General features: G+C 49.9%; 1 protein-coding gene and 1 long non-coding RNA gene across 7 annotated transcripts in view; one reads left to right on the top strand and one right to left on the bottom strand.

Annotated features, from left to right (window-relative positions):
- CTBP2 (C-terminal binding protein 2) overlaps nt 1–21138 on the bottom strand; it is a 172692-nt gene that overhangs the window by 70149 nt on the left and 81405 nt on the right. The gene's annotated exons all lie outside the window — the stretch shown is intronic.
- On the top strand, nt 2627–20114 carry LOC111550811. Its single transcript, XR_002734178.3, has 2 exons — nt 2627–3023; nt 17991–20114. It is a non-coding gene; the product is annotated as an uncharacterized LOC111550811 (long non-coding RNA).

Below are 21138 nucleotides of genomic sequence, written 5' to 3'. Positions count from 1 at the left end.
GCCTCTCAGCGTTAGTATTCTGCTTGTTCTTTATGAACTGTTTGAGTTTTACAGGAGCCCTGACTGGGAGAAACTTTTGGGCTGTCACCTGAACTTGACCACTGTGCAGTAGGCAAAGTGAGGGAACCCAGTTGCACCCAGCCAGCCGGGAATATGCAGCTGTGCCCTCCCCAAAGTCACCCACTATAAAGAATACGGGCACCAGAAAACTCCAGAAAGACGTTAAAAGTTCTTCACGTGATAGGTTTGCACACACAGTGCTGCCTCACAAGATGCCTCCTGGGCACCATCCCGTAAAGGTGCTCTCACCTGATCTAACCATCCATTCCTCTCCTGCTGATTTTTGCCTTTTCCGTGCTAACTGCCAAGGATCTGGGCGACGGTGTTCACGCAGCGAGGCACGGGTGTGTGTCACCACTATTCCCCTGCTGAAATGTGAAGCCACGGCCGGGTGCAGTGGCTCACACCTGTAATCCCAGCACTTTGGGAGGCTGAGGCAGGCAGATCACCTGAGGTCAGGAGTTCGAGACCAGCCTGGCCAACATGGCGAAACCCCATCTCTACTAAAAATACAAAAATTAGTGAGGTGTGGTGGCACAGTAGCTCACACCTGTAATCCTGGCACTCACTCTGGGATGGCGAGGTGGGCAGATCACCTGAGGTCGGGAGTTTGAGACTAGCCCGGCCAACATGACGAAACCCTGTCTCTACTAAAAATACAAAAATTGGTCAGGCGTAATGGCGCACACTTGTAATCTCAACAACTCAGGAGGCTGAGGCAGGAGAATCATTTGAACCCAGGAGGCAGTGGCTGCAGTGAGCCAAGATTACGCTACTGCACTCCAGCCTAGGCGATAGGGTGAGACTCTGTCTCAAAATAAAAAGGCACAGAGAGATCAGAGAATCAAGTCTACAAAATTCTTCACACGGAGATTCCACCACTACCAAAAGCAAATTCCCACGGTCAGGCAGGTGACGAGGACCTTCAGGAGATTTCCTTACCACTAGGATGGGCAAGGGGAGGTTTCTGCACGGGTACTGGAGGCTCACTGTGTGAAGCTTCTGGGGATGGCACTGTCACTTTTGTCTCCTTTGCTGGTGCTAACCAAAGTGTGGGCGGTGGGGGAGAGAGGCATGTTTAAGTAAAAAGGAGACACAAGCAATGCTAGTTGTTTCAGGATCCTGGTGGGGTTTGTTGGTTTACAGAGGAGAAAATCAGCTACATGAAGGTACCTGAGGGGTAAGACATATGCAATCTCACTTCAGAAATGTGAATTGAGGCCGAGCATGGTGTTTCACACTTGGAATCCCAGCACTTGGGGGGCCAAAGCGAGCAGGTCATTTGAGGTAAGGAGTTCAAGACCAGCCTGGCCAACATAGCGAAACTCCCTCTCTACTAAAAATACAAAAGACTAGCTGGGTGTGGTGGTGCACGCCTGTAATCCCAGCTACTTGAAAGGCTGAAGCACTAGAATCACTTGAACCTGGGAGGTGGAGGTTGCAGAGAGCAGAGATTGCATCACTGCACTCCAGCCAAAAGTGACATGATTTAGATGGAATTTACTCCGAACCCAAGGCTTGTCACCGTCAACCCATCCTGATCCACACCTGACCTGGACCCATTAGCCTAATGTCCACACTAAGATTTTCACACTGTTTTTCGACGTGGACCCCAGAAGCCATGCTCCAAGGCCACTGATGCTGAAGCAGTGGGCAGCTCAACGAGCAGTGGGAGCCACCCCCTCCCCCCACCAATTTCCCGCCCCACCAGCTCCAGGAGGCGGAATTTGTCAGCGTTTGTCTGGATTCACTGGGAGTCAGGAAGGGGCCTGTCTGGGAGCTTGTGTTGGGTCTGGCTCTGCTGATCTTTTGTGGGGAGAGACTTAGGATGAAATGAGGTAAAGGACAGAACAGGCTCACTCGCAGGACTTCGTGGGTTAGCCACGAGTTCAACACACCTGAGCCGGTCCCACTGCTCATCCCTCCCAGGGCCCAAAGGCTCTTCCATGTCACTGAAGTTATCATATGGCGGGCAGATTCGAACCGTCTATCCCAGTCACTCTTTTGAAGAGTGAACAATATGGAGAATGTGAACATATGTGGCCACGCAGCTGATATACACAAGCATTCCCCACAGCCATTTATTTTAAGGCACCGTGTGCTATTTTTATCCTCCACAGAAACGCTGCCAAGGGAATCCGCAGAGGAAAACAAAGGCTCCGGAGCTGCGCGGGCTACTCTGGCTTCACACTTTCACACGACAAATGATCACAGCACACTATTTGCCACCTTGTCTCAGAGACAAATGTCATGAAATAAGTCACTTGTCATTATTTGAGTTCAAGTACTTTTTCTTAAAAAACGGCTCTTAAACACAGATGCATTTTTTCTTAACTACTGGTCATGATATTCCATTGCCCCCACCCACGTGTATGTGTGTGTGTGCGCGTGTGTACATGTGCGTGTCTGTTGCGGCTTACCTGTAACACTGGTTCTGAGCAAGTGAAACATTTGCCAATGTGTTGTGGAAGAGAGTAGCAGTGCTCCTCCCCACCAGGGAACGTTCCCGAGTTGCCATCTCTGCCTGTGATTATGTGCAGGGCAGTCATGCGGAAGAGAGATTCTGCGTGGGCAGAACCATGACCAAGGGAGAGGGGAAGCCAAGAGGAGAGATTTCAGATGGATAAACAAGTTTCTCACAGTCGAGGAATAAGAACCACACGGGCAGGCTTCCTCGGAGAGGCCCGTGCCCCAACCTAGAGGACATGAAGCCCAGACCAGGACTGTGACCTGCAGCTGGAGACCCCTCTTGACCCATGGGGGCTGGTGTGCTAAGGTGCAAAGGGAGGGAAGAGCAACATGCCGTGTGACACCTGCAGACAGTTCTTCCTGTTCTGGAATCTTCCGGTTGGCCCCAGGGGTGTACCCTAGGGCAGCCCACAGCCAGCCCCTGCTAGATCCCGGCTCCCGGCAACCCTCAATGCTGAACTCTCCCGGGAGTCCTGTGGCGGCAAACAGCCCTGGTATGTACCATTTTATTTTCACTCAAAACATCCTTCCTGGGACCGTCCCAGCAAGCTGAGCATACTATTTTCAACTAAGGCCCTGGCATTGTCTAGGAATGTTTTCAGGGCTAAGCAAATTGCTAAAGCAAACATCTTATTTTCGTCTGCAAGGACAGCCAAGCGCTGTAAAAATACTTCCCGATAGGACTTCCAGTGGAACGGCCCCCTCTGGTGGTGCCGTTGGCACCAGGCACTCTGGTTCAGGGAAAGTTCTCACTGGGCCTCCGGGGCTACACCCACACTTCCCTTGACGGTGGCTCCACTGGCAGCCGCCCTGCTCCGCACCCCTAGATGCCCCAGAAGGCCAGAGAAGGCCTGTGGGCAGGAATGGGTACAGGCCCTGCAGCACCAGGAACAGGGCCTCCCTCACCTCTCCTCCTTCCTGCTCCAAGGGACAGCCACAATTTGACACCGAATCCCACAGATCCCAGTTCCAGGAGTGGCCTGGGACTCAGACACCAGGTGACCTGGGTATGGGAGAATAGAACGGGGTCTACAGCAGCCAAGTCTGAGGCTCCCACACCAAGCCAGAGGCAACTGAGAGCTGGTACCACAGGCCAGACGGAGCCCCCGTGCAGCATCCTGGACCCGCTAGCTAGCCTGCATTCCTGGGTTCAGTATCCTGGACCTGCGAGCTGGCCTGCATTCCTGGGTTCTCAAATGCACCTCGGTGAGGTGCCACCCCCTCACGGTCACTACAACTGTCACACCTTTACTGAGAGGAGCCGCTGTAGCAATAAGCAGGCTCCCCGGTTCATGGCATTCTGTGCACTGTTCCCAGCACTTTGCATGAATTCACTCATTCCTCCCAACAGTCTCAGGAATCAGGTATGCTTTCCTCATCTAAAATGACTCAACGGAGGCCCAGGGTAGAAAACAACTGGCCAAAGACATAGCTGGGGTGGAGGTGGGACTGAAGTCGTGAGCCAAGGGGTCGTCCACACCCTGAGCTTGTGATGGACCTAAGCTCCTGTGTGTTTCACTTCCTGTTTCAATTGCTAAACTGAGAGGGCCCTGAGCGACTGCTCCCACTGGGGCTGGGGAAGCAGAACCGAGTGGACTCAAAACGGTGCCAACAGGGGAACGGGGTATACAGGGGGTGGCTGAGGTCTACAACCCTCAGTTCTGGACAACTAGAAAGAGAGGTCCCTGAACGGGGAGTCGGGGGCACAGAGGTGCTCTCAAAACTCCGCTAGTGTTAGTCCTTTTATTTTAGGAAAACACACTGAACTACTTGCTGCTGTAATAGAAGCTGGGGTTTACTGTATAATGGCCTGCTAGGGTGTGTCTGTAAGAGAATGCACGTGAAATGAGGGTGATGAGGACATCTGCTTTTTTAAGTCTGTCCTGTTTAAAGCTCTACATTTGTAACGTGGGGACAGTGCCACCCACTCTGAAGGCTGCAGGGAGGCTCTGGGACAGCAGACACCAACTGGAGCACGCAGAACGCAGCGTGAGGGGTTAGCGTTAGGGTTAGGGTCACTGCCATCAGTAATAAAAAACATGGAGGGACCGGGTGTGGTGGCTCACACCTGTAATCCCAGCACTCTGGGAAGCCAAGGCAGCTGCATCACCTGAGGTCAGTTTAAGACCAGCCTGACCAACACGATGAAAGCTCGTCTCTACTAAAAATACAAAAAACTAGCCAGGCATGGTGGCACACGCCTGTAATCTCAGCTACTCAGGAGGGCTGAGGCAGGAGAATCTCTTGAACCTGGGAGGTGGAGGTCGCAGTGAGCTGAGATCGCGCCACTGCACTCCAGCCTGGGCAACAAAGCGAGACTGTATCTCAAAAAGTAAAAAATAAATAAACCACTGAGGGCACCCAAGGAACGGCATCTGCTGTGCACCCATGTTTTTCTAATGGCCCCAAGAGAGGCTGGCTGAACAGACAACTGTGCTCAGATGATCTTTCTGGCGTTCCAGTGAGCAGGCTAGACCTCCACAGGAAGGGAGCTTAGCCAAAGAAAGGACAGCTCCCCAGCAGCGAGGCAGGGCCCTGGGCAGCTGTGCACAGCCACGGCCAGCCTCGACCTGGACCTCAGCCCCAACCGTGTGCTGTGCTAAATGGCCATCATTGGTGGAACCAAAAACGAACAATGGGAAAATTATCACATTATCCTTCTACGAAGCAATCTGGAAAGCTAATTACGTGTTACCCTGAGCACATCTTCATCTCCGATGTGGAAACAGCATGGGCGAATTAGTCCGGAGGGGAAAAACATCACACTTAAGAAATACGGAGAATGTATTTCTCTGCAAGCCACACACGTGTTTTACCCACGTGTCATGAGGCCTGTGGCACCCTGATGGGGACTGAGCGTTCATTCCTCTGCCCACGTGAGGAACCAACAAAAGATGGCAAGGACGCCCCAGGATAACACCCAGACACGTCGACCCGTGCGTAAGGCCTCACGCACGGTCCTTTCTTGCTGTGGCAAAACCGTTAAGTTTCTCTCAACACACACAAAACCGAAGTAAAATGCTCGTCCTCTGGCTCCCCTACAGTAGTAAAAATTAATTGCCACATAAAATTGCTGATTCCTACCAAATGAAGCTATACGATTTATCAACTCACGGATGGCGCAAACTCAATAGTGGTTTAACTACATCACCTGAGTTATTGCTGTGTTTTCTCTCAGTGACAGCTTTACGGGCAATGTAAGTTTTGCGAATTCATTCACACAGGACAAACTTCCAAAGCAAACAAAGGCACTAAGCAGACACAGCTCTCCCGCGGCTATGTCACAGTGATTCTCGAAGCCACAGGGTGTCTGGGCAAGAAGCGTGGACTCCCTGTGTAGGGACGCCTGCGGCAAGTGCATCAGCCACATTTCCCCCCACCCCCAGGCTGCAGCGCCACCTTCTCAGGGGTGCTCTCTGCTGAAGCCCTCAATCCTCCGCACCCCAACTTTAGAGGCCAGCGTAATGTAATTATCCAACTCCACCTCCACATAGGAATCCAGTTATTTAAAATGCATTAAAAAAGTAAATCACTACCAGTAGCTTTTGTATTTTCGACCAGGGCAATGAACTTATAAATCGCTTGTATATATGGTGTGGAAGACAATTCGATGTGAACACCTCAGGGAACACCATAGTCTCCTCTGTTCTCACCAGAGTTTGCCTGGGAGCCAGGACATCCCTATCATCTTATGGGTTCTGTTTTTTTCATAATTCGTCTCCTGCCCATTAGACAACAATGGATTGATCTTTTTCTGATCTGCATTAGGCCAGGCACACACAGGTAAGTCACCTTCCGGTTTCCGCAATCATGGGAACATCAAGTACTTCTTCCAAACTCAGGCCTTCAGAGCAAAATAACTTTGGCAGGAGGGGTGCAGTCCCTGGGGAAACAGTGTTTTTGGTGAGGACAATGCCGAGGTCACCCATCGGTCTCCAAAGAATAGCAGCTCTACTTCTCAAGGGAAGAGAGCCCCAACTCTAAGAATTTCAGGTACAAGAAAAAACACAAGTGCCACAATCCATTGCCCACGTTTGCCTTATGTTCTATATATAGTCAGGGTGCATGCTTTGAATCCGTTTTAGAATCCTGTTCTTAAGGACAACTTGAAATAAAAATCAGAGAAGTTTCGTTTCAAAAAAGGCAGAGAGGTGACTATCCACCCAGTGGATTGCACCCATTCTCGCCACGCCAATGTCCCTGGTCAGCCTTGACCCTGCTTCCCTGACTATGTAGTGAGATGTGGGGATTCAGCCCAAGGCTTGCGGTTAAAAGACACAGGAAGAAAAGACAAAGAATGAAATCTTTCTGGTTTGGTGACTTAGCTCAGAGCTGGTCTGGTTCTTCTCTACTTTCTTGCCAAGTTTTGCATATTTGGGATTTCAGTTTCACTAGTTTCCCCACCTCACTGGTTTTACTGCTTAATGAGCAGAGAATATTCTCCCACAGGTAACCACAACTGTTTCACACAGAACATGAAATACCCAGCAAAGAAACTCACTCGATGATGAGATGTTTGCCACTAGAAAATACATCGTACTGTCCCCATTCCATGGGTTCTCCAAACCGCTCTACACAAAAACTGTGGTTGGGGGGTTGCTTGACAGACTGTTCTTTGACTGGGCTCTTTGGGATCTGGTCTTTCAGGGAGGTCCAGCCATCATCAGATCCAAGTGGAAGTCTTGCAACTGGGGCACTCTGCTTGAACTCAAATGCCCCCAACAAGAGCCTCATTCTCTTCATGATAATTTCCTGCGCCGCACACATGAATCTGTGTGCTTTTCTGAATGTGCACTTTTTTTTTTTTTTTGAGGCGGAGTCTCGCTCTGTCGCCGGGACTGGAGTGCAGTGGCCAGATCTCAGCTCACTGCAAGCTCCGCCTCCTGGGTTTACGCCATTCTCCTGCCTCAGCCTCCCGAGTAGCTGGGACTACAGGCGCCCGCCACCTCACCCGGCTAGTTTTTGTATTTTTAGTAGAGACAGGGTTTCACCGTGTTAGCCAGGATGGTCTCGATCTCCTGACCTTGTGATCCGCCCGTCTCAGCCTCCCAAAGTGCTGGGATTACAGGCTTGAGCCACCACACCCGGCTGAATGTGCACTTTTTAAAACACTGAAAACAACCCTAGGATGAGTCAACATTTTAATGCAGCTCATACCTGACTGTCAACTTCAGCAAAATAAAGAGAAGGAAGAGCAAAGCCCACAGGGACTTTGGGGAAGGGGAGGTGGTGAGGGGAAAAGGCAGGATCTGGCTAACAAATGCCAGTATCAGGGAAATACCAAGTCCACATCCTGCGCAGTCAGCTCCCCAGGATTTGTTTTTGTGGGTCTCTGAGCTGAGAGCTAAGCGGGCAGGAGGGAGAAAGTGGGAGGTGAAGTTAGAGGAGGGACTCACTGCAGTGGTACACTGTCAGCTCTTGTGGCCAGCCCAGGGGAGAAGAAATCCCACCACATTTACATCCATTCATGCTCCATATGAAGAAGCTGAGGGCCACTGTCCTCTTCCAGCTATTCGATTCAGCTGGCTTTCCAGTCTATCAGAAAAATGCCATCATTGGCTGGGCATGGTGGCTCTCACCTATAATCCCAACACTTTGGGAGGCTGAGGTGGGCAGATAGCTTGAGCTAGGAGTTTGAGACCAGCCTGGCAACATGGCGAAACCCTGTCCTAAGGAAAATACAAAAATTAGCCCGGCTTGGTGGCATGCGCCTGTAATCCCAGCTGCCCAGGTGGCTGAGGTGGGAGGATCGCTTGAGCCCAGAAGGCAGAGGTTACAGTGAGCCCTGATTGTGCCATGGCACTCCAGCCAAAAAAAAAAAGCCGTCATCTTCTTGATGGTGAACTCCTTCTAATGCTCAGGCTGATGTCCTAACACCCAGGACAACGTCTGAGTGACCAGTGGCTCTTGGCTGAGGGATGTGAGCTGTGAGCCCCTACATCATAGCTTCCGTTAACATGGCGATGGCTAGACACAGGCAGCCACCCCTCTAACAAGTCACATCCCAAATCCTAACCCCAGCAGAGCCAGAGACTCAATGCTTTCTGTCACATGGAGCTACCAACATCAGGACCAGCAGGGAAATCGGCAAAACATCAATTCAGATTGTCCAGTGCCTTCTAAGCAGTCAGGTGCATGCACTGTGCTAGGTGAAGGCAGGCAGGGTGCGCAGATGTAACGGAGGAAGCAGGCACGGCCAAGCACCCTAGAAAGTGCTGTCATGTTTCGTACAGGAGCCTGCTGCAGGTGGCTCACAGGGACTGGAAGCATGGCCCAGAAGTGTGGGCAGCATCTTTTCTGTTTGCACGACTCAAAGTTTGCCTGGTGGACGAGGGTGACACCTGCACAGAAGCCAGGGAGTACGGTGCACCAACCTTCAGTGTAATCTCCAGTCCTGCCACTGACTAGTGAGCTGTGTGACTCTGGGTACATCACCTGAGCCCTTCACACCTGGGGGTTTCTTAGCCATAAACGGAATGACCTCACCAGAATTTTAAAATGTAACAAAAAAGGAACCAGCCCATGTGTCACTCAGTAAATGCCTCAGGGTGAACTCGAGAATCCGGAAGTCTCCGGGGGAGATCAGCGTGTGCAACGTGCCTCTTCCTATCTCCCCTGGGCAGTCTTCCCAGCTCCATGGAAAAGTCTCTGGTCAACTAAACGCAGGCAAGGCCGCTGAGTTCCTGAAAGCCTCCGCCTGACCACCAGGCCCAGGTGTCAGGGAAGGGCGACGCCTACTGATGGACAACCAGACACCGCCAAGTCCACCTGCTTTGTGGGGCGATTCACTGTTGGCTGGCAAAGGCTTACACTTTTTTCTTTAAAGAATTTTTTAATTTAGAAATTACACACCAAAAAAAGTCTTCTGTGAAACCCATAACCCAGTCCAGGAATGAGAAAAACATCACACAAACTGCAGTAGAGGAACACTCCATGAAATATACGATCATGGCCGGGCGCGGTGGCTCACGCCTGTAATCCCAGCACTTTGGGAGGCCGAGACGGGCGGATCACGAGGTCAGGAGATCGAGACCATCCTGGCTAACACAGTGAAACCCCGTCTCTACTAAAAAATACAAAAAACTAGCCGGGCGAGGTGGCGGGCACCTGTAGTCCCAGCTACTCGGGAGGCTGAGGCAGGAGAATGGTGGGAACCCGGGAGGTGGAGCTTGCAGTGAGCCGAGATCCGGCAACTGCACTCCAGCCTGGGCCACAGCGCGAGACTCCGTCTCAAAAAAAAAAAAAAAAAAAGAAATATACGATCATAATCAAAACTGTCGCGGTCATCAAAAATAAGGAAAGACCGTGAAACTGCCACTGCCACATGGGGCCTAAGGAGAAAGACAGTGACACGTAAGGTGAGAAACTGGATGGGATTCTGGGATGGAAAAAGGACATTAGGTCATTAGAATACAATGTAGACTTCAGTTAATATTAATGTATTGATAACTGGTTCATTAGCTTTTAACAAATGTCTCATATTACTGTAATGTCAAATGATAATAAGGAAACCAGGTGAGGAGATTACACAGGAACTCTCCGTGTAACCTTCTAGACGTTTCTGTAAATCAAACTGTTCTTAAAAATACCTATTTAAAGGGGAAAAAAACTGCTTCTATATATGCCATTTATCAAACTTCTTATCTCAAAACCCAGGCAAAGGATATAATATAAACCAAAATATATGAGAAACCAAAGGAAAATATTAATGGCACGCATAACCCTCATTCTCTTTCTCTCAAAGCACTAAGTCACAGCAAGTGTTAGCTGCCAGCCTGCGTATGTAGCCTTTAGTTCAAGGAAGGCCCCGACCTGTACACTGAGCCAAGCATCGAGTCCCATGGGCAGGGCCCGTGGTGGGACTCCCTGACCTGGGTCATCCTGTGCCCCCACCTCTGAAGCAGCCAAGTGCACAGTCTGCCCAAGCAGCCACCAGGCTGCAGATCCAGGGCGGGTCGACGTATACCCCAGGAGACACCCCCAATTTCAGGTCCTCCTTGGTGGGCCTCTCGCCTGCCCACTTGCCACAGGATCTACCTGCCCTCTGGTGCCAAGCAACGCCGGATGAATACCCACTACCTCCAGACAGTCAGATGGGCCTCCACTCAGCGGGGGTCTCCAACAAGCAGCCAGTCGGCAAAGCGAGGAAGACGACAGTCAATTTCACCATGCGGCCCAGGCACACAGTCTCCAGAGGGTCCTGGGAAGCTTCACAGCTGAGCCACTGTTCTGCCCCATGACCTTCCCGGTCTGCGAAGGACACGTCCATCCTGACCACCGATGTTCACTGAGCCTCTGCTAGGCACAGGGTAAACACCATACAATGACCACCCCCAAATTCAGAAGTGTCAAACTTCATCTTCATCTACATTAAAGAATTCAAGCTATGTAGACAGGGAGTTATATAACCAAAAGAAAATGTTAATTTGCACACATAACCCCATCCCCTTTCTCTCAGAATAGTTAAGTTATAAAAATCTAGAAAGTAGAGAACATTTTATTTGCGGTTTGGATAACTATGTTTTACTGCGCAATGAAACTCAGAATGTTGCCACTAACAGGCCACAGGTTTCAGGGCGGCAGGAAGGCCAGGAAGAAGCAAGTGTCCTGGAGGTGGCAGCTTCGTCTCTATACCACACCACAAATGCTGGGTGTCCTGGAACAAGGTGGCCAGGGTGCAAAGGTCCGAATGCCGTGGCCGAGACAAGTACTGGGTTTCCCAGTGTGGTCCCTTGGGTGAAGGAGCTACAAAGGACTCATCAGCACCCTGCGCAGAGGGGTTTCTGAGCACAGGACCAGGCCCTGGAAGGTGGGAGTCCTGAGACCAGCAGGGCAGTAGGAGATGCTCCCTGCCTATTCCTTTGCAACTTTGAGGTCAGGGTTGCTTTGCCCTGCTGGGGGAATCTGCCCCTGCTGTCTCCGAGGCCCCACTCTCCCCTCAGCCAGCTGGAGCACTGGGTTCTCCTCTGGATCCTGACACTCGACCTTAGACAACTCATTTTACTGTGTATCCTCCCGTCGCAGGCGGGGGCAGGGAGATCAGCTACGGGAACAGAAGGGTTGGGGTAGAGCTGGTGCCCACCCCCACCACTAGCCAAACAGCCTCAGGGCTGGCCTCTTCCAGTGGCCTTTCTCAGGACCAAGGGTTTCTTGTTTCCTGCCTGCCTTGGCTGAGTGACCACCAGCTGCCTACCAGCCAGCTCCTGCGAATCAGGACCTTCTATCGACAACACTACAAACAAATTGTGTTATGACTTTGTAAAGCTTTAAATTCCAAAATCAGAATTGGGATTAGTCCAAGCTGTAAACATCCACAATGATGAGTTTCATAAAATACTGCCTATGGCCAAGTGCGGTGGCTCAAACCTGTAATCTCAGCACTTTGGGAGGCTGAGGTGCGTGGATCACCTGAGGTCAGGAGTTCAAGACCAGCCTGGTCAACATGGTGAAACCCCATCTCTACTGAAAATACAAAAATTAGCTGGGCGTAGTGGTGCGCACCTGTAAAACCAGCTACTCAGGAGGCTGAGGCAGGAGATCTGCATGAACCCAGGAGGCAGAGGTTGTAGTGAGCCTGAGATCCCGTCACTACACTCCAGCCTGGGCGACAGAGGGAGACTCCATCACAGACAAACAAACAAAATTCCTGGCTGAAAGTTTCCATTAAGACAAGCTTGTTTTCTGATATTAAATCCCCAAGCCAGGGCACGGTCATTTCTGTTTGTTGTGCCATCTAATCAGGACGTGGAGATTTCTGTCGAGAGTCTCCTTTTTAATGGAGGTTCTCATACAGAGGATTTTGTTGTTTTCCCTACTCCCCAACTCCCCCACCATCAGGAAGTTGACAGAAAGCAAAGATGTGAAATTACTTCCTTTTCCATACCACACACACACACAAACCCTGAAAGAACTGAATATAGAAAGATAAAAAGTTACCCTAAGTAACTATAGACTTTGGATAGTAACAATGCATCAATTACTTTGGGAGGTCTAGCTGGGCAGATCACTTGAGGTCAGCAGATATATATATATATATATATATGTCACTAACTGTAACAAATGCATCATACTGGCCGGGCACGGCAGTTCACACCTGTAATCCCAACACTTTGGGAGGCTGAGGCAGGCGGATCACCAGGTCAGGAGATCGACACCAACCTGGCTAACAAGGTGAAACCCCATCTCTACTAAAAATACAAAAAATTAGCTGGGTGTGGTGGTGTGTGCCTATAGTCCCAACTACTTGGGACGTTGAGGCAGGAGAACTTGCTTGAATCCGGGAAGCGGAGGTTGCTGTGAGCCAAGATCGTGCCACTGCACTCCAGCCAAAGCGACAGAGCGAGACTCCCTCTCAAACAAACAAACAAACAAAAAACAAATGTATCATACTAATGTAAGATGGTAATTATAGGGAAAGGCCAGGTGGGGTGGCTCATGTCCGTAATCCCAGTGCTTTGGGAGGCTGAGGTGGGAGGATAGCTCAAGTCCGGAATCTAGAGACTTTGGCAAGCCGTGATGGGGCCACTGCTTTCCAGCCTGGGTGACAGTGAGACTCAATTTCTAAAAAATGATAATGATAATAATAATAATTACCAATAGTAATAGGGAAAACTGTATGTGAGGTATATGAAATCTGCATTATCGTCACAATTTTTATGTGTATCTAAAATTTCTTTTTTTTTTTTTTGAGAGGGAGTCTCTTTCTGTTGCCCAGGCTGGAGTGCAGTGGCGCAATCTCAGCTCACTGCATCCTCCTGCCTCAGCCTCCTGAGTTGCTGGGATTACAGGCATCTGCCACCATGCCCGGCTAATTTTGTATTTAGTAGAGGCAGGATTTCACCATGTTGGCCAGGCTTGTTTCCAGCTTGGCCTCCCAAAGTGCTGGGATTACAGGCGTGAGCCACTGTGCTCGGCCTAAAATTTTTCTAAAATAAAAACATTTTTTAACCAAAGAAAAAAAAAATCACCCACTTCCCTCACACTGCATTCCTGCAAAACAAAATGCCTCATATGCAGTGACTGCTTCCCTCCCCAATTCTGAGCAGATGCTGCTCTCTGTTGCATCGAAGCGTATTCCAGGCACATCCAGATGCTCCTGAGCCGTGTGCCAGGGCTGCCACGGCCTCGTATCTGTGCCCTACTCACCCATGCAACCACCGCCTGCTGAGAGGGGAAACGGAGGCAGTGAGGGCCAGGCTCCCTGCTCTGGGAAGGGAAGGAGCATTTGCAGGAAGGCCCAAGAACATGACAGCCTGGTTGAAGGCCCCTGGACAGCCCCTGGCACTGGACTAGGGGGCCAGCCAGGGATTCAGGCATGATGGAAAAACCAGGAAATATTAATAAAATGCAGAACACTTGGTGTGTCTCCTAACTGAGGAAGCAGCAAAGCTGGCTAACAAATTGGTCACTGGTGCAGTGAGCCTGAGCCCAAGTGGGACAGGAAATTAATCCAACATGCTGAAGCCCTGAGTTCCAACTGCTGGAACAAGGCGAGGGGGTCCCACCCCAAAAGTGAAGTAAGACCTGAAAGATGGCCGTAAAAACTTACAAGACTCAAATTGAAACAGAGCTAATGGCGATGACAGCTGGCCAAGGAGCTGGAGAATGGACCAGTCCGCCAGGTTTTAAAGAGCTTTTTAGAAAGCAAGGCTGACTAGAGCCAATGAAGAATAAAACCCTTAGAAGAAAGACAGTAACTCTCTAAAACCACAGTTAATGGTCCAACGGTTCTTCCTTCCATACGAAACCAAATTCCCAGATACCCTGGAATGCACACCACCGCCGCCAAACGTTCCCAAAGCAGACCCCACACCTCTGCAAATGCCGCAGATTCAGAAACAGAGGATGCAAGCAGGAAACGGAATCTGGCAACTGTTGTTGAGGGGAATGGGCCAAAACAGTCTGCACACAGGGTACTTGGTGGAAGACAAAAGGTCAAGACAGGCACTTCCCCTGGGCTGAGGGTGGCCAGTCCGGGCCCTGGACACCCACACCATGGACAAACCTTGAGGCCTGGACATGGGCTTTTCTGGCTAGAACATAATCCATGTACATGGCTGGGCACGGTGGCTCACGCCTGTAATCCCAGCACTTTGAGAGGCCGATGCAGACGGATCACGAGGTCAGGAGTTTGAGACCAGCTTGGCCAATATGGTGAAACCCCATCTCCACCAAAAATACAAAAATTAGCTGGGCATGGTGGCATGTGCCTGTGGTTCCAGCTACTCTGGAGGCTGAGGTCGCAGTGCGCTGGGATGGCGCCACTGCACTCCAACCTGGCGAGACTCCGTTAAAAAAAAAAAAAGGAATCTACAAACAGCTCCTATCTGTACTGCAAGAAAAGGAAGTAGACAAAGCTGGGTGCAGTGGCTCACATTTGTAATTCCAGCATTTTGAGAGGCTAAGGTGGGCGAATCACCTGAGGTCAGGAGTTTGACACCAGTCTTGCCAACATGGTGAAACCTCATCTCTACTAAAAAACAATTAGCAAGGTGTGGTGGCAGACACCTGTAATCCCAGCTCCTCGGGAGACTAAGGCGAGAGAATCGCTCTAACCTGGGAGGCGGAGGCTGCAGTGAGCCGGGATCGCACCACCGTACTCCAGCCTGGACAATAGAGTGAGACTCCGTCTCAAAAAAAAAAAAAAAGTAAACTGACAAGAAGGCCAAAACAAAGAAACAGATGCCAATTGCTTGGGGCCCTCATGGTAGCTGGGGAGGAACCAACACCTACCACTGGCATGGCTGCTTCCCCAAGTAACTGCCTGCAAGTTCCTGGAGCACATACAGGGTCTTGTAGCAGGACCTATAGGCTCAAATCAAGTAAAAGCTAGTCTCAGATATTCAGTATGTTCCCCTTGATAAGCGTCTCAGGACTAATTATTTTACAAGGCCCCAAATCATTAACAAAACTGTTAACTACAGTTTTGGCAATCATTATTTAAGTCATTACTAATGGTTGGATGCAATAAATAGAGATGACAGAATGGCAAACAGCTGAGATCCCACCTCCAGAGCCCAAGAACATAGTGTCAGAGAAAGCTAACAGCCATGGCAGTTCCACGCCGGCTCGCCCAAGTCTTCAGATGTGAGCCCTGCCTAAGAAATCACTGTCTGCAATGGAAAGGGCCACTCTCTTACATTTTCACATCATCTTTCTTTCTTAATCTCAATGTGGTTGATGTCCACTTAAAAGTTCAAAAACATGATGAGATTTCTTCAATGGCTTCTGAATCTCTCTCTCTCTTTTTTGAGATGGAGTCTCACTCTGTCGTCCAGGCTGGAGGGCAGTGGCATGATCTTGGCTCACTGCAGCCTCTGCCTCCCGAGTTCAGTCGACCAGGTTCAAGCGATTCTCCTGCCTCTGCCTCCTGAGTAACTGGAATTACAAGTGTGCACCACCACACCCAGCTAAATCTTGTACTTTTAGTACAGACAGGATTCTACCATGTTGGCATGCTGGCCAGGCTGGTCTCCAACTCTTGACCTCAAGTGAGCCACCTGCTTTGGTCTCCCAAAGTGCTGGGATTACAGGCGTGAGCCACCATGCACAGCCGGCTTCTGAATCTCTTTCAAATGGGATTTATTTTTTTAAATAAGATAAACATATTAATAAAATTGGAAGCCATATTTGTATGTGTAGGTGGCAAGTGAACTGCCTTGATTCATATAGGGATTTATACAAACTGTTATGGCTATAGCAGCTAAGCTTTTACCAAAAAGAAAGATACAAGTAAATTTCTCTTAGAACATAGTGAAGGTCGCCAGGACTGGACACATAAAATGGCCAGCATCTCTGCGTGCTGCCCTCCAGAAAGGGTCTGTACATGGCGACATATGAGAGAGAAGACTCCTCGCAACCGGGGCCTGGTGCTGGTTGGAGGCTGTCTGACGTCATCTTTCCCAGGAGGGTCTGTTCTTACTCCCACGGTCCAGACGTGGAAACCCTAAACCCTGATCTTCAAACCCACCCACCACCACAGAATGCTGGGGATGTTCTCAGTGCATGTTCAGCTGTATCTCCCCCTCAGCACTGCTGGTATTTTAGGCTTAATGATTATTTGTGGTGGGGGGCTTTCCTGTGCATTGCGGTACGTTCATAAGCCTGGCCTCTACCCTCTAGATACCAGTAGCATTCCCCCTCTCTGAATATGATAATCAGTCCCTGAAGGCAAAGTCTCCTGAAAGCAGCAGCTACATGAAGGTCTCAGAGAATATAGTGAACATGATGAAGAATGTAACAAAATAGCTCAGGGCAACAAGGATCCCCTGCAGACAACTGGCTGTAGGCAATGACCTGTCTGGTGTGCCATGAAGACCTAGCTGAGATGCACAATCTGCAGTGAACACTGTTTTTTTGTTTTTGTTTTTTGAGATGGAGTTTTGCTCTGTCACCCAGGCTAGAGTGCAGTGGTGCGTTCTCTGATCACTGCAACATCTGTCTCCTGGGTTCAAGCAATTCTCCTGCCTCAGCCTCCCGAGTAGCTGGGAATCACAGGTGCCCGCCACCATGCCCAGCAATTTTTGTATTTTTGGTAGAGATGGGGTTTCACCATGGCTGGTCTCGAACTCCTGACCTCACGTGATCCGCCCGCCTCGGCCTCCCAAAGTGCTGGGATTACAGGCGTGAGCCACAGCGCCCAGTGAACACTGTCCTTTTTACATTGAAGTAAGTGTGACTGGGTGTACGTTTCAGAGTGCACAGTACATATTCACTGTTGTTCTCCAGCAACTTCTTTCTTACCTTGAAGCACCCTGTGTAGTACTTCCATTTCCTTGTCCCAACAACTCGGACCCCAAACATCACTCAGGGCTGTTCCTCATCGGCTACAGGTTTAACCTGGCAGAGAGGTACAATGAGCTGAGATGGTAGCTCAATGGCACAGGGACGCTGGAGCCACCTGTGGAACCATGAGTCCTACCTTGACTAGAACTTCCACAGGCGGAGCTGAGAAAACAACAGGTGGGAACCTGGACTCCTAACTGACACCAGGCAGACTCAATTCCAAATGTGAAAGTAAATCAATCAAACTTTTACCAGAAAACAAAGGAGAATGTCCTCAGGATCTTGAGTAGACAGCAATGACCTAAGACACAAATGCACTAACCATAAAATCTAAGACTAGCCATCATAAAAAGCTTCTGCTCATCAAAAAGATCACAGAGTGACAATACAAAGCAAGAACATACTTTAGTAAAAATATGCAACAATGCTCTTCCATCTAGAATATATCAAGAATTCTGACGGTTCCAGTATACTATAGTTTGCATATGGCCCCCAAGAAGAGTACACTGGAAACCCAATCCCCCATCATTCTGGGAGGTGGGGCGTAATGGGGTGATGAGGCCACGAGGTTCCGCCCTCATTAATGAATCAGTGCTGTTATTGTGGAGTGGGTTCCTTCTAAAAAGGTGAATTTTATTCCCTTTTCTCCCTCTCGTCTCTCTTTGCCCCTTGGCCAGGGCGTGACGCAGCAAGAAGACCCTCGCCAGGTGCCAACCTTGTGATCTCGGACTTCCCAATCTCAAACACTGCAAAGCCAATTGCTGTTCATTATCAATTACTCATTCTGTGGTATTCTGTTCCAGCAGCACAAAATGGACTAAGACACGGGAAGAAAAAAATCCAGACAAAGCAATTTTTAGAAGAGGCAAAAGACTTGACAGGAATTTAAGAGAATACCCAAATAGCCAATTAGGACATGAAAAGGTATCTAGTATGCACCAGGAAAACACAGATTAAAATGTGCTGAGGTTCTACTACACATGCACCAGAATTGCCAAACGCAGAGGATAACGCTAAGAATTGCCAAAGCTGTGGAAAGGAACTCCCATGCTCAGCTGGCAGGAGTGGAAATCGGTACAACTCTTCTAGAAACCCACCAGGCAGTTTCTACCAAAGCTGAGCATGTATATCCCAACGGGCCAGCAATCTTCTTCTAGGTATGTGCTCAACAGAAATGTCTGTAGCACACGTGCACCAAATGACAAGGATCATGGCGGCGGCATCATCCCCAACAGCTCAAAGCTACAAATCCCAAATGACCACGAACAGAATGGGTGTATAATTTGTGCTATGATCACACAATGGAACCATACACAGCAGGGAACGACTCCCTCCCTCCGTCCCATGAGGAGCCTCCTCTATCCTTTCTTTTCCCAAGCTCCAGACCCCCGTTACCCAGCTGTCATCCCCTAACACCACAGGCAGCACCCACCTCTGGGCCACAGAAGACGACCCTGAGCAAACGTGGCTTAAGGCTCCAACCCTGCCAACTCCACTCAGGTGGGCTGGGGCGTAGCACTGGCCCTGGAAGGCTGGTCCAGGCAGCAGCTGGGTTCCAGTCCCAGCTCGACCGCTTTGGGAGCACGGCCATCGCCCAGTCAGCTCAGGTCCCTACACACCATGGGAGGCTCACCCTCAAGGAGGGTCAAGATCTCCCCTGGGTCCAGAAGCCTCAGTTCCGTCCAGGACCACTGTCAACGCTCAGCTCCTTCCCCAGGAACTCGGCCACCTCCCTTCTTTCATCATGGCCCCACACGCCTTCTAGCTCCTTCCCACTCACACAAAGGAGCACCTGGGACTGGAGAGGCAGCGCCTCTCCACGCAGCACAGGCTTCATTTTCCAAGTTCTCCCGCCACCGACCTGATGTGGAAGACACACTTGGCACAAAAGGACCAGACAAAATCCAGTGCCAGTCAGGTTGGCGGTGTTCTGAGAAGGCATAGACAAAAACAGAAACTGAGTCGTAGCAGGGGTTAACAATTTTATATCCACTCTGGCAAGAGGCGGCTCGTTCCTCAGGCACTGCCTGCGTATTTCCCTATTTCATCCCTGGAGAGTTTCAATGTCCAGAAAGGTTTCTTCCTTCCCAGACCCTCTCTCCATCCTTCCCAGTTTAAATGGTCATTTCTGCCAAGAATCATCTGTCTCACTACTTCCTGCTGGTCCATTAATTACAATAACAAGAAATAACCCTGCAGTGATGTCATCCCAACTTTTACTTCCTGTAGTGAACGCACAGGTCAGGCCGACCGCTGTGTGTGTCCAGATGCACCAGGCCTCCATTTTGAAAAGAGAAAAAATTCACAGCTCTTACACTCCAAAGCTTTCATGTGTCCAGAAGCACTCACCCCAAGGTTTGATAAGTTAAATAAAAACAAAATGTGTGTCAGGCACCGCTACCACCAAAATGTCGCTATTGTAAGCGGAAAACAAGCCACTGATTGTGTAGAGCTGTGAATGTAGGTTTATATACATAAAGAAAAGCCACATTTTCAAGACACATGTAATGAGATGCAGGGTATAAGACACATTCAGTGTTTCTAGCATGTGTGAGCTAGGGAGAGTTGGTTTCTGACATCAGCAGGGACAAGGCGGCACCTGTTGGGGATGGAGTGACTCCCTTATCTGTGTTCTTAGAGCAACAGGGCTGGAGACAGGGAAAGAAGAACCCCCGTCTGGCTCCACACTCCTTGGGCTTGTGGAAAGGCTTTACTCACCCCTCACCAGGCCTAGCAGCCAACAGCAATCGGTGTGGTTAATTTTTTGAAGGGATCAAAGAATAAAGCTGCCTCCAACAGCACATTCTGGAAAGTTCTGGGCTTGGGATTAGCAAAAACAAAAAGGGCTCTCTGAGACAAACAACTGGGAGCCTGCCTAGAAGAACCCTGAAAACCCAGGTCAGCTGAAGAAACCACCCATGAAAAAGCTGGGGGTACCATGGTGATGCCCACCCCAGCTGATGCCCACGGGGCCCCTGACCCTCTGCCTCTTGTGTTCAACCTTAGCTCACCTCTCACTTAGTCCAAACGGGGCCACCATTTGGAGTCTGTTCTGTGATTTCGGCACGTGGTGTTCAAAGTTATCTTAGGTTGTGGCTTAGGTGGCCAAGTCTGACTTCAGATTCAGCCCTGGGTGGTGCTGATGCGGGGAGGCGGGGGCTGCTCTGACCCCATCATCACAATTCCCGCAAGAACCTTTCTCATGGGAGGACAGCCTTGGGCATTCAGATCAACAGAGGAGGGAGGTTCTAGGACATATTTCCTGCGTGAAGATAGGCCCAAGAATATTGCTTTTGTCTACAGCCTGCCAGAAACAAGGTCTTATCAATTATTATTGATTACGAAGCCACTTCGCCACCTCAAACTGCCTGTTCTGCAGCCACCCCAAGATTGTTCTACTTCCACAGCCTTTTTTTTTTTTTTTAAACCCAACACACATTGGCCATTTCCTGACAAATTCTACCAGGGTTGACTTCAAAGTGTCGGAGGGAAGGTGCTGTTTTGAGTTGACACGAGGTCACAGACAAGCCAAGCTGTGATGGTTGGGGACAGCTCTGGAGGCGGAGCAAGCATCAGATCCCGTAGGGACAGCCAAACCCAGAAGGCCTTGTTCAGATACCACTAGGGACTCATGACTCTCGCCCAGGGCTTAACCTGACCCTTACCAATAATAGTGTTCTTTCTTTTTCCTGCTGTGTTTTCCTACCATTGATTTCAAAACCTAGACCATCAAAAAATTTGTAAAAACCAGGCCCGGCATGGTGGCTCATGCCTGTAATCCCAGCATTCTGGGAGGCTGAGGTGGGCAGATCATTTGAAGTCAGG

Source organism: Piliocolobus tephrosceles, chromosome 9 (assembly GCF_002776525.5).
Source record: "Piliocolobus tephrosceles isolate RC106 chromosome 9, ASM277652v3, whole genome shotgun sequence".
Taxonomy (NCBI): domain Eukaryota; kingdom Metazoa; phylum Chordata; class Mammalia; order Primates; family Cercopithecidae; genus Piliocolobus; species Piliocolobus tephrosceles.
The sequence above is the reverse complement of the archived record's forward strand: the minus strand, read 5'-3'. Positions and strand labels throughout refer to the sequence as shown.